At 42.8% G+C, this 10,161-nt stretch overlaps 1 long non-coding RNA gene across 5 annotated transcripts; it reads left to right on the top strand.

The window, feature by feature from the left end:
• The first annotated feature begins 3,541 nt into the window (after nt 1-3,541).
• Nucleotides 3,542-9,423, top strand: LOC125549548 (uncharacterized). 5 transcript variants are annotated; one of them, XR_015599219.1, is made up of 8 exons: nt 3,542-3,682; nt 3,780-3,917; nt 4,022-4,141; nt 5,427-5,592; nt 5,748-5,862; nt 7,078-7,179; nt 8,342-8,455; nt 8,977-9,418. It is a non-coding gene; the product is annotated as an uncharacterized LOC125549548 (long non-coding RNA). The 5 variants fall into 5 exon arrangements; XR_015599221.1 differs by having other exon boundaries at nt 3,780-4,141; nt 5,748-5,894; nt 8,316-8,455; nt 8,977-9,423; XR_015599220.1 differs by having other exon boundaries at nt 3,780-4,141; nt 8,316-8,455; nt 8,977-9,422.
• The last annotated feature ends 738 nt before the right edge of the window (nt 9,424-10,161 follow it).

The raw sequence follows: 10,161 nt of genomic DNA, 5'->3' as shown, positions 1-10,161 counted from the left end.
TGCCTCCTGTACCTTCATTTTATTTAGAATAATTGCTGCTAGCTTAAGGCCTTTCCCTTCTGCTTGTAGGGGTGAAGTGGCTTGTGTTGCAGTGGCTGAGATTGTTGCTTGTATCATGCCTTTGTTTTGCTGTACCTGCAAGTATATTACTTAATGTAGCATGTGGGTGATTAGAGCTTTGAATTTTTAAAATAACAGTGACTAAAGAATCATCATTGTGTATTAATAGATCAATAGGACACTTGAAAAAAAATGTGCAAATTGTCTTCTTCCATACCACATCTACTGCAAAGCTGACCTATATGCTTAAAGTATTTACCTGCTCTTTTACCTGATGGGAGTGCTTTCCTGAGTGGTCTCCATGCAAAGGTTTTAATTCTTGGAGCCATGTCTTCTGTCTTCCAAACCTGTTTCAAAAGCAATTTTATGCTGTTGGAGATGGCTCTAGTTTGTGGCTCCCCTTCCTGATGCATGACCTGTAAACAAAGTTTATATGCACTTTTCAAGGTAAATTTCCCTGTAGGAGTTAGTTTCCAGCATAAGAGATCATCATCATCTGTATGAATGATAGGTACATGTTTAATAATTTTTGTTGTTTCCATAATTATGAGGCAATGAGATGAGCATTCCAATGTTTCTGGTTAGGGAACCAAAGGTCTTTAACCAAAGCAGTGTAAGTAAAATTGCTATCTTGAATGACAAGATGATCATAGATTGTATCCCAAGAACTATATCATGGAGAGCTCTTGAGTCAATGAGTTTGGCGCCACATAGAACTATATCTTCAAAATATGTGGCGCCGCGCCACTACGTGTAACATAAACTCCAATTACTTTGGTGTTTTTAAATGGTCCAAATTTCAAATAAGTTTTCTGATGGTGCTTACGTTTGTTCAAAATTCAGTTAGGATGACCTAGTTATTGGATATCCTAGGTTGCGCTGGGATGGCAATGGTGCTGCTTCCCTCGGCCACTGCACCGGCACTGCGAAGATGTCCACGTCCTCGACCATGCCACTGTGGCCGAGACGTATAGCACGGTGGTGCACGGTGGTCGTGCTCCTGCGTCCTCCAGCTTCGTGGCCGACGGTGGCGAGGAGGCGGTCGAAGGCGGCACTTGGAGAAGACGAAGGTCAACATATCAGTGTCGGAGGAGGCTGCCGAGAGGCATCTAGCATACTAACGCCTCTTCCAATGTACAGGTGTTTAAATGAGGTGCTAAGTACATTAAAAAGTTTAGTAACTAAAGCCCCTAATACATAAGTGTTTAGTTTGTTGTAGCTAAGCTCACTTCATTTATTGATTTAACTACTAAACTCTTGCCTGCATTGATGTAGGATATGTACATCAATCCCTGCTCTAGTGAAACCCGTAGAACAATCATTCTACGGTATATGTATTAAAATAAAAGGTTTAATATGTACAGATAAATACAACCAAAGGAAAGAAAAGAAAAAACGTCTATCCAATCCCTGCTCCAGTGAAGCCCGGCATGATATAGCAGTCTTAGCTAAAAGAACTGATCAATCCAACTAGAAAGTTGAGCTTTAAATTTATTCTTAATTCTGTGCTTGAGAAGAAACAAATCATTTTTGAACAGTCTTCTCGAGGACTAAATCGAGTGTGGCTGCAATCCGAAGATCTTTCCATTCCACTGAATCCAAATGTCCCAACATCCCATGATTATGATTTTCATTGCAACGGGTGCTGGTAGAGCTTGAGCTAAAAGGGTGATCTCATCATAAACAGAAATTCCTGTGTTTCTATGCCCAAGGATGGATTCCTGGACGTAGATTTTTAGAACATCTGCACCCGGGCCCTGCTATCCTAGCTATCCAATATTGCTTTAAGATCTGTGCAACACAACTAACTTTCTATCTGAAATTTTCTCTTTTTTGTTTCTCTCGCATAAAACATGTTTTGAAGTTCAAACCTTTTGCAGCGTGGCAAAGCTTTCTATCTAGAATCTAGGATAAATCTTTCAGTTTTTTTGGTCAAAAATAAATATACAAAAAATGTTTTTTTGGCAAAGGTTTGAACTTCAAAACATGTTTTATGCGAGAGAAACAAAAAAGAAAAATGTGTTTGCAAAGCGAAATCACACGGATTCAAATCCTCCTGCTTCGGTGTCGTCTGCTCCTCCCTGACCAATACTGCCGTACCTTTGACTGTCGGAAGTATCTGAGGTTTCTGCGCCGTGTAATGAATGATGGCTCTTGCACCAGTTATTAGCAATTAAACATAGACAATCTGTGAACTGCTGATGGACGTGGATATAAACAGATGGATCGAACATCTCACGTAGTATCAAAAGTATCCGTCGCCGTGAGGAGATTGGTGTGCACGCAGAGCACGAGCGCGCACAGGCAGTTCACGCGATTGCGCATGTCCCGGAGCCGCGTCTCCATGCTCCTGCCGGTCCGGACGCGGCGCCAGAGCGTGCTCCCGCTGTACGAGGCCGGCCGCGTGCTCCCGCTCCAGCAGCGCGTGGAGCCTGCCCGCTGCCCGCTGTCGCCATGTCCAGCGCGCGCTCCCATTTTTTGAGCGTGCTCCCGCTGTCGCGCGCCATGTCCAGCAGCGCGTGGAGCCTGCCTGCGCACTCCTCGAGCTTGGCGCATTCAGCCTCGCACTGCGGAATCCGCAGGAGGCGCACGGCCAGGGCGATGAGCATCATGGCGTACCGTGGCAAGGTACACCAGGACGGCCCACACCACCATTTTCCACACTCCACGCACTACTGCAGTACTGAACGTCTGAACCTGAAGCTGAAGCTGCAGCTGATGGAGAGTAAGCTGCTAGGAGCGGGGTTTATGCGGGTTTCCATTTGGCAATCAACTATGGAATTGGACCCCGATTATCTGGTAGTGAAACACGAGGGGTTGAAGAAAGGTGTATCTTTCCGTCGGCGGTGTCGTAGAGGGGCTCTGGGAGGTGTTCCATTCCAAGGAACTCGCGCGACCGGGAGGATCAGAGGCAAGACAAGAGCCTGCCTTTCTAGTCCGAAAATATATATTAAAATTCCTGCACCCCGGCCCGCTTATCTGGTACGTCCATATACATGGGGATATGGGCCAGCTGTTTCCGTAAGATTCACACGCCACCGGTTATATCGCGTGTGTTAGGTGTGACCCTGGACGTGATCCACCTACCTACATAGCATAGGGCACTGTACACCGAGATAAAGACAGCCGCTATCGGACACTACAGGAGGCGGCCCGTGACTCTGCGTTTCATCTGCGTCGTGGCGTCTACTACAACCTACGACTGGACCCTTGCCGGAGCATGCTTAATCCCTTGGCACAAAAGATCTACTCACCTGATCAGATACCCGGACTAGACGTATCGACTTTTGCAGTGTGCACTGTGCAGCACGCGGACAGGTAAAGTGGATTCCATGCAAAACCATCCCATGCAGCACAGTTGGTCACGGGGTGACCAATAAAACTCATTAACAGTTACGTGAAGAGCGAACGCTGGGGCTATTCAGGTCATCACTTTTACTGTGTTGTGCCGAAGGGAGAGATAAAAAAATTAAAAGAGATCGATCGCAGTCTCAGATAGGCAGCTCCCTCCATCCCCTTTCTCCTCCTGCTCTCCCGACTCCTTCTCTCTCCAAAAATCGCCGCCGCCACCGCCACGTCCGTTCCTCCTGGGCACGACCATCTCCGACGCCGCCATCAATAGGCAAGGCTCCTCCTCGCCTCACTCTACCGGTTTGCTGCCCTAGCCGCTGCTGTACGCCCCCAGGCGCGCCCGCACATCTAACCCTAACCTCTCACAGGAAGGAGATGAGGGCGTGGGGGAGGAAGGAGAAGAGGGCATGGAATTCACGGGGGAGGAAGAAGAGGAGGCCATGGAGGTCGTGGGAGAGAGGGCAGGAGGCCACGGGGGAGGAAGAAGATGCCCCCTCGTTTCTGAAGTTGGTCTTCACCTCAAATGCGATGGCTGCTCCCAGTTGTGGTTGGACATTCCTGTTCATTGGTTGCTACTCATATGAGATTTTTTTTTTCATTTTCCCTACAGATTGGTCCAATTTGAGCGGATTCTCTTCCTCTTGGTCGGTCCCCTGGATGTGCCTCCCTTGATCTCTGCCTGCACATCCTTTATAAGCACCCTCCTGCGTCTCCGTTCATGGATCGACTGGTCAACCCCTCTTCTCATCCCCCTTTCCACTCATATTCTTTTCCATATATAGCTAGGTGTGCGGCTGTATGGCAATTTGTTTTTGGGATTCAGTATGTTCTGCTTGTCCTGGTTGTTGTGTGTATTGATGTGCAGGTTGGCCAATGAGGGCTTTCTTTTTTGATAAAAGCCAAAAGTACTATTCTTTGTGCATTGGATTCTCGTAGCTCCCTTGTATCCATGTTGGCTTGTTTTTAGCGCGGGTGTTAAATTTATGCTTTTTGTTTTTTGTCTGGATCCAGGTAGGGCCTACGATTATTGTTCCTTTGTGCATCGAAATGTTGGTAGTCTCGTTCTTTTGTGCATGAAAGGGTGCCATGATCTGAATTTCCAACGTTTGAGTTGAAATTAGTGTTATTGTTACACATGAAAACATATGGTTGTTTGTCCAGCCACACATAAAAACAGAGGGTTGTTTGTCCAACAATTTTGTTTCTCTGTGATGGTTTTACCAGAAACAAATCATAGCCACTATTACATCATGTTATTGATCTTACTGTGTCGTTATATCTGTATACTCTGTCTACGGCCTTTTCGACATTCCCAGTTTTGTTTTTCTATGGTAAATATTTGACGCCTTTTCATGCCTTTTGGCTTTTAATCTGTGCTCATGGTCATGTCTACTGGTATATAGGGCACTAAAATCCATATGTATTGTTATCTATAGACTGTATCATAAATTTCTGTTTTACCTAGATTTTTCACATCCTGAAATTGGGTCATATGGTTCAATTGATATTTCAGAAGAGAATTTTCTTCTTTGCCAAAGATTAGCTATTGTCGGATAATTTGCATGTCATGGTGGACATCAGTTGTAAATTGCAAAGGAGAGCTACTAATCTTATTATAGGTGCGGTACATGTTACAACTCTTCAGTGCTTGTTGCACCCATATATCTTCAGAGCAGAGGATATGATACATCATGTAGTTTGCTCACTAATTAATTCATCACTTGAGGTTTATTTTTTACCGCTGGATATGTAGGTTTTGCGTAATGCTTTCCTTACACAACTATCAGCTATGCTTAATTGTGTTTTGCATCTTCCATGCAGCTCGTGCATTGCAGAGTTTTTTCATTAGCAAGAATTTTACTTCTCTAGACTGAAAAATTAGTTGACTTGACACTATGTTCATATCTGACCGTGAGATGCGTGATGTTTTATTGCATCCCTTAGTATACTTCCTAATTTCTTTGCTTCCTTTCATATTTTCCTGTAAATTAATTACAAGGTTTATATTTTATCAGGTGCATGGGCACTTGCCGCTGCAGCCAGAGTTGCCACCAAATCAGATTAGAAGTTTTTCAAACAGATTCCTATATTTTGAAGTGGTTATGCTCATCACATAGCTGGGCTAGATCATGTCTTACTATATAATGTACTTCATCGTGTCTCAAGCTTCTGTGCTTAATGGTGAGACATGCCACATGATCTTAAATATGATCAGTGAAAACTGGAATACATGCTAACATGCACGTTTATCTTGACTTTTCGGGGTTTGATATTCTTGATGTTGTATGAGGAAGGTTTGGTGCAATAAAAGATTGATGTAGCTTCCTCATTTTTAGGTACTGGAGATATATAAACAGGACAAAGAATACAAGTTAGTAATGGGCACTTCATATGTGATGCCATGTGAGGAAGCCTTGGTATGATACAATAAGAGATGGTAATTTGAGGGAGGTCAGAATCCAAATTTGTAGCTACCTACCCAGGTTACTAAATTCAGTATACTATAAAAATTATGTGCTGCTGTAGTATTTATCTACAATCGAGTATGGTTGTCGGTCTGTTTTTCAGATTACTGCTATGCTTTGCTTTGCTGGTCTATTTATCCACACTATGCTTTGCTGGACTACCCATTTATGTTTCCCTTTGGTACATACAAAGTTCATCAATGATGTTTCATGTCGTTTTTGAATTAATACATTTTAATTCTATTCATTTTTTTCTTTAAGTTCATCAACAGTTCTTCAAGTCCAGCTACAGATAGATTAATTTTGAGCATGCTATACTAATTTGTTGTGGTGTGGATGGATATTGAAAAATTGAATGATCGATGCTATAACGCAACCCGTTTCGGAGTGCCAGACACTCATCATTGCGGTACCCATCATGTTTGCCCACCGCTTTGGCGGCTTTTTGCTTCTAGAAAATTGTACCTTACCAGGTACTCTCAAAGATCCTTTCCTATACACCTACGAAGGAAATTTTCCATCTCAAATAACATGGTTAGTGTCTAAACGCTTTGACAAATGACAATTCTTTTTTTGCGGGAACAAAACTCTTGTAGCTACTTGACGTCATTACAGTCGTGCAAACTGCTTGAGGATTTACTGTCGATTTTGTGCTGCTAAAAAGGGGGCCAATGGGTTTAGATCATACTTCTCCAAACATTTGAACTTATCATAATAAATTTGTGATCCATCTCACTTTGAACCTACATGTATGCAATCAACTTCTCTCCTTATCGGTTACGATTTGTGACGACCCAGGTTAAGAAAAATCACCTATGAATGTAGCTACCTATGTATATACTGTTTAGATCCTATCGACATTCAAGTTGGCTGTCTATTCCAATGGCCCACCGCTTCTGCGGGCAACGCGCAGCAGGCCGTGCTTTCGTTCGTATTTTGAATTTCATGGATTTCTACTTCCTGTTTACTGTGGAACTCTAGATGTTATGTCAAGAAAATGTTTGCACTATATGCCATCTATATCGTCTGTTGTTCAGGTCCGAAATTCTTGTTGTATCGGAATTTGTAGTTTACTTGTTTCTAATTTAATACCATCAACAATAGGCCGATTTCTATTTCACATGAGAACATATCTTCCCTGCCTTTGCCCTATTAAAGTTACATAGCATCACATCACTCATAAAGCAATATGTTTTCCTAGGTATTCCAAACTTAGTCCGATCACATGGGTGATGGCTGATTGATGGCCTCTGCTTGGTACTGCACGATAAGTTGGAACTACTGATGCTCCAATTGCAGCCAGGTATTAGCTACTCTTGCCTACATTTATTCAGTGCACTAATGTTTCTAAGGAAAATATGGACCTTTATTGGTTAACTATAATGTTCATTACAATCCAAAGAAAGAGACGCAAAACTATCGCTAGCATGAGCGGAAAGCTCATGCATGATGGTCCACTAATTAGCAAAATGATGCGCGATTTGTTTTATCCGGCATGAGATTTTTATATGATAATTCTAGAAACTGAGTTGAGTAGTTTGTCCTATTCATAGCGGGGCAGGGTTCAAATCTCAAGCATGTTTTTTTTATTTGCAATGAAATCTGTTTGAGTGCACTTTTTATACATTCCAGCTTCAAATTACATCTGCTCTATAAGAATGCATTTTTCGTACTTCAAATTCCAGCTTTACATTATACAGTTCTTTTGCATGATGCAAACATTGAGGGTATTATTGACACATACACCCATGCCAGTAAAAAATTATCAGACATGAGGGGATATTTGACATTACTGTTCTTTGATTCGTGCCTCTCGGCCAAAGGGGGTGAGATGGGTTGTTCATAGGCTCGTGTTTTACAAATTTCTTTACATCAGTTCATTACATGGAGATCTAGAAATTTGGTTTGTGTGTAGACTTGCTGTTTTAAAATCTTTGATTCGTGACTCTCGGACAAATTTTGTTGATGTTTTGTTATAAATTTCCGTTCCTCTGATTTGTCTCCCGTTTCCTGCAATTCGGTTCCTACAGTCAGTTGCATTCTTATTATGAAATTAATGTGTTGTAGTTTATCAATATCACCTGAATTAGACCATCTGATTCAAGATAGTAGCATACTAGAAGAAAAGTACTTTCTGGGGATCTAGAAATGTTTCATGGATTATGACTTGACCAGAGATTCAGGGTACAAACACAAATTGAAGAGATTTTTCAAGAACTTGATTATGTTTACCAACTTAAGGATGGTGATTATATGGCTATTTCTATACTGTCGCGCAGTTCAGCGTTCCTCTGGTCGCCCGCTTTATGCCATTGATGTTTTCCTTTTCTATCTCTAGAACAACTGTTTCAATTGGGTTTGTCAAGGTTTGACATGCTTGTGGTGGTTAATATCTAGAATTGTTTCATGAACTAATATTATTTTTATCCAAACTTTAAGCCTTTTCTTAATCCTCGTGTAAAAAGATGGCCACGTCGGCGGCACTACGCGGCAACCATATCTGCAAGAACCGCACCCGTCGCAGGTAGGAACGCGCTACGGCACCTCGAGTCACACTAAACGGGGGTGCAACCCATCAGGTATAGCTTCAACTCTATTCTCATGGACACTTCTATCATAACATTCAGATACACTTTTCAGGCATTACAAGGTTATATCTGCTCTTTGTAGTTCGATCATTAGTTTCATTTAGTCTATGATTTATCTCATTGGCTTTTGGATTAGTCCAGATTATACTCCTCCTTTCCTAAATATAAGTCTTTTTAGATATTTTAATAAGGACTACACATGGATGTATATACACATATTGTCGAATGTAGATTCACTCATTTTGCTGTGTATGTAGTCCCCATTTGGAATCTCAGAAAAGACTTATATTTCGGAACGGAGGGAGTATTATTTTAGTTTGGTCATTGATTAAGATTTTTGCTTCGGTATTAATTACATGAATGGCTAGCTCTCTGCATCGTGTGTCGTACTCTTGCAGTTTCAAAATCTTTGACTCATGGCTCCCGGCCAAAGGGGATCAGATGAGTTGTACATGTCTAATATTTCAGAAGAAGTCTTGCCATCAATTAAGTGCTTCTCTTTGTCTTGATAGTATTCTCAGGTAGAGTACACAGAGGGCAGAAGTACATTAACGGAAATGATGACACCCTTCCACTAAAGCTCGCAGCCGGCACCGTGAACTACGACAATCGCTTCATGCTTGAAACCGGCAAGAGGGCCACCATCACGACGGATTGATCATTGTTTCATCACCACGCTAACATCCAGGAGGGTGACATCTGCACCTTCCATTTCAAGCGCAAGGAAAGGCATAAGGTCATCACATCGTCTCTCCCTCACCGTCCATGGCATCGTCTCTAGGCATAAGGTCATCAGCAGGATATATATGAACCATCTATCATCTTTAGCTTATCTCAATGCTGTGCTCTATCATCCACCTTGTAAGACTCTGGCCTATCTTATAATATGCACCTACTACCTCTTATATGTATGATGATCGAACACTTTTCTTCTAAGCTTGTGTTAATTGTATTCATATTTTAACAATTGGGGTACTCTAAAACGCATATGCACGTTCGCAACTCCACCACCAAGGCAAGTGCGCACAGGATCGCATAAGAGGCACGCTAGGGCGCGCCCCAGCCTCTAGTTCTTCTTAATTCTCGGTGGGTACATGTGTGCTGCTTAAATCAAGTGAATAAGTGCATGTCCATGTAAATGTTTTTTTTGAAACATCCAGCATTGCTGGTTTTCTATGTAAATGTAAATGGTGTGTAAGAGCATTTACAGTAGGACTTGGCAGATCCAGTCCACGGACGCGTCGGGCACACTCGCGGACAGTCCCGCAGGTCCTTCATATGTTGCACTGCGCATCCATATGTTGGGTTTCGTAGTAATTTCAAAAAAATTCCTACGCACACGCAAGATCATGGTGATGCATAGCAACGAGAGGGGAGAGTGTTGTCTACGTACCCACGCAGACCGACTGCGGAAGCGTTGACACAACGTAGAGGAAGTAGTCGTACGTCTTCACGATCCAACCGATCAAGCACCGAAACTACGGCACCTCCGAGTTCGAGCACACGTTCATTTCGATGACGATCCCCGGACTCCGATCCAGCAAAGTGTCGGGGAAGAGTTCCGTCAGCACGACGGCGTGGTGACGATCTTGATGCACTACAGCAGCAGGGCTTCGCCTAAACTCCGCTACAGTATTATCGAGGAATATGGTGGCTGGGGGCACCGCACACGGCTAAGGAATAGATCACGTGGATCA

Source organism: Triticum urartu, chromosome 3A, assembly GCF_056163025.1.
Source record: "Triticum urartu cultivar PI428250 chromosome 3A, HENAU_Tu73, whole genome shotgun sequence".
Taxonomy (NCBI): Eukaryota; Viridiplantae; Streptophyta; class Magnoliopsida; order Poales; family Poaceae; genus Triticum; species Triticum urartu.
The sequence above is the reverse complement of the archived record's forward strand: the minus strand, read 5'-3'. Positions and strand labels throughout refer to the sequence as shown.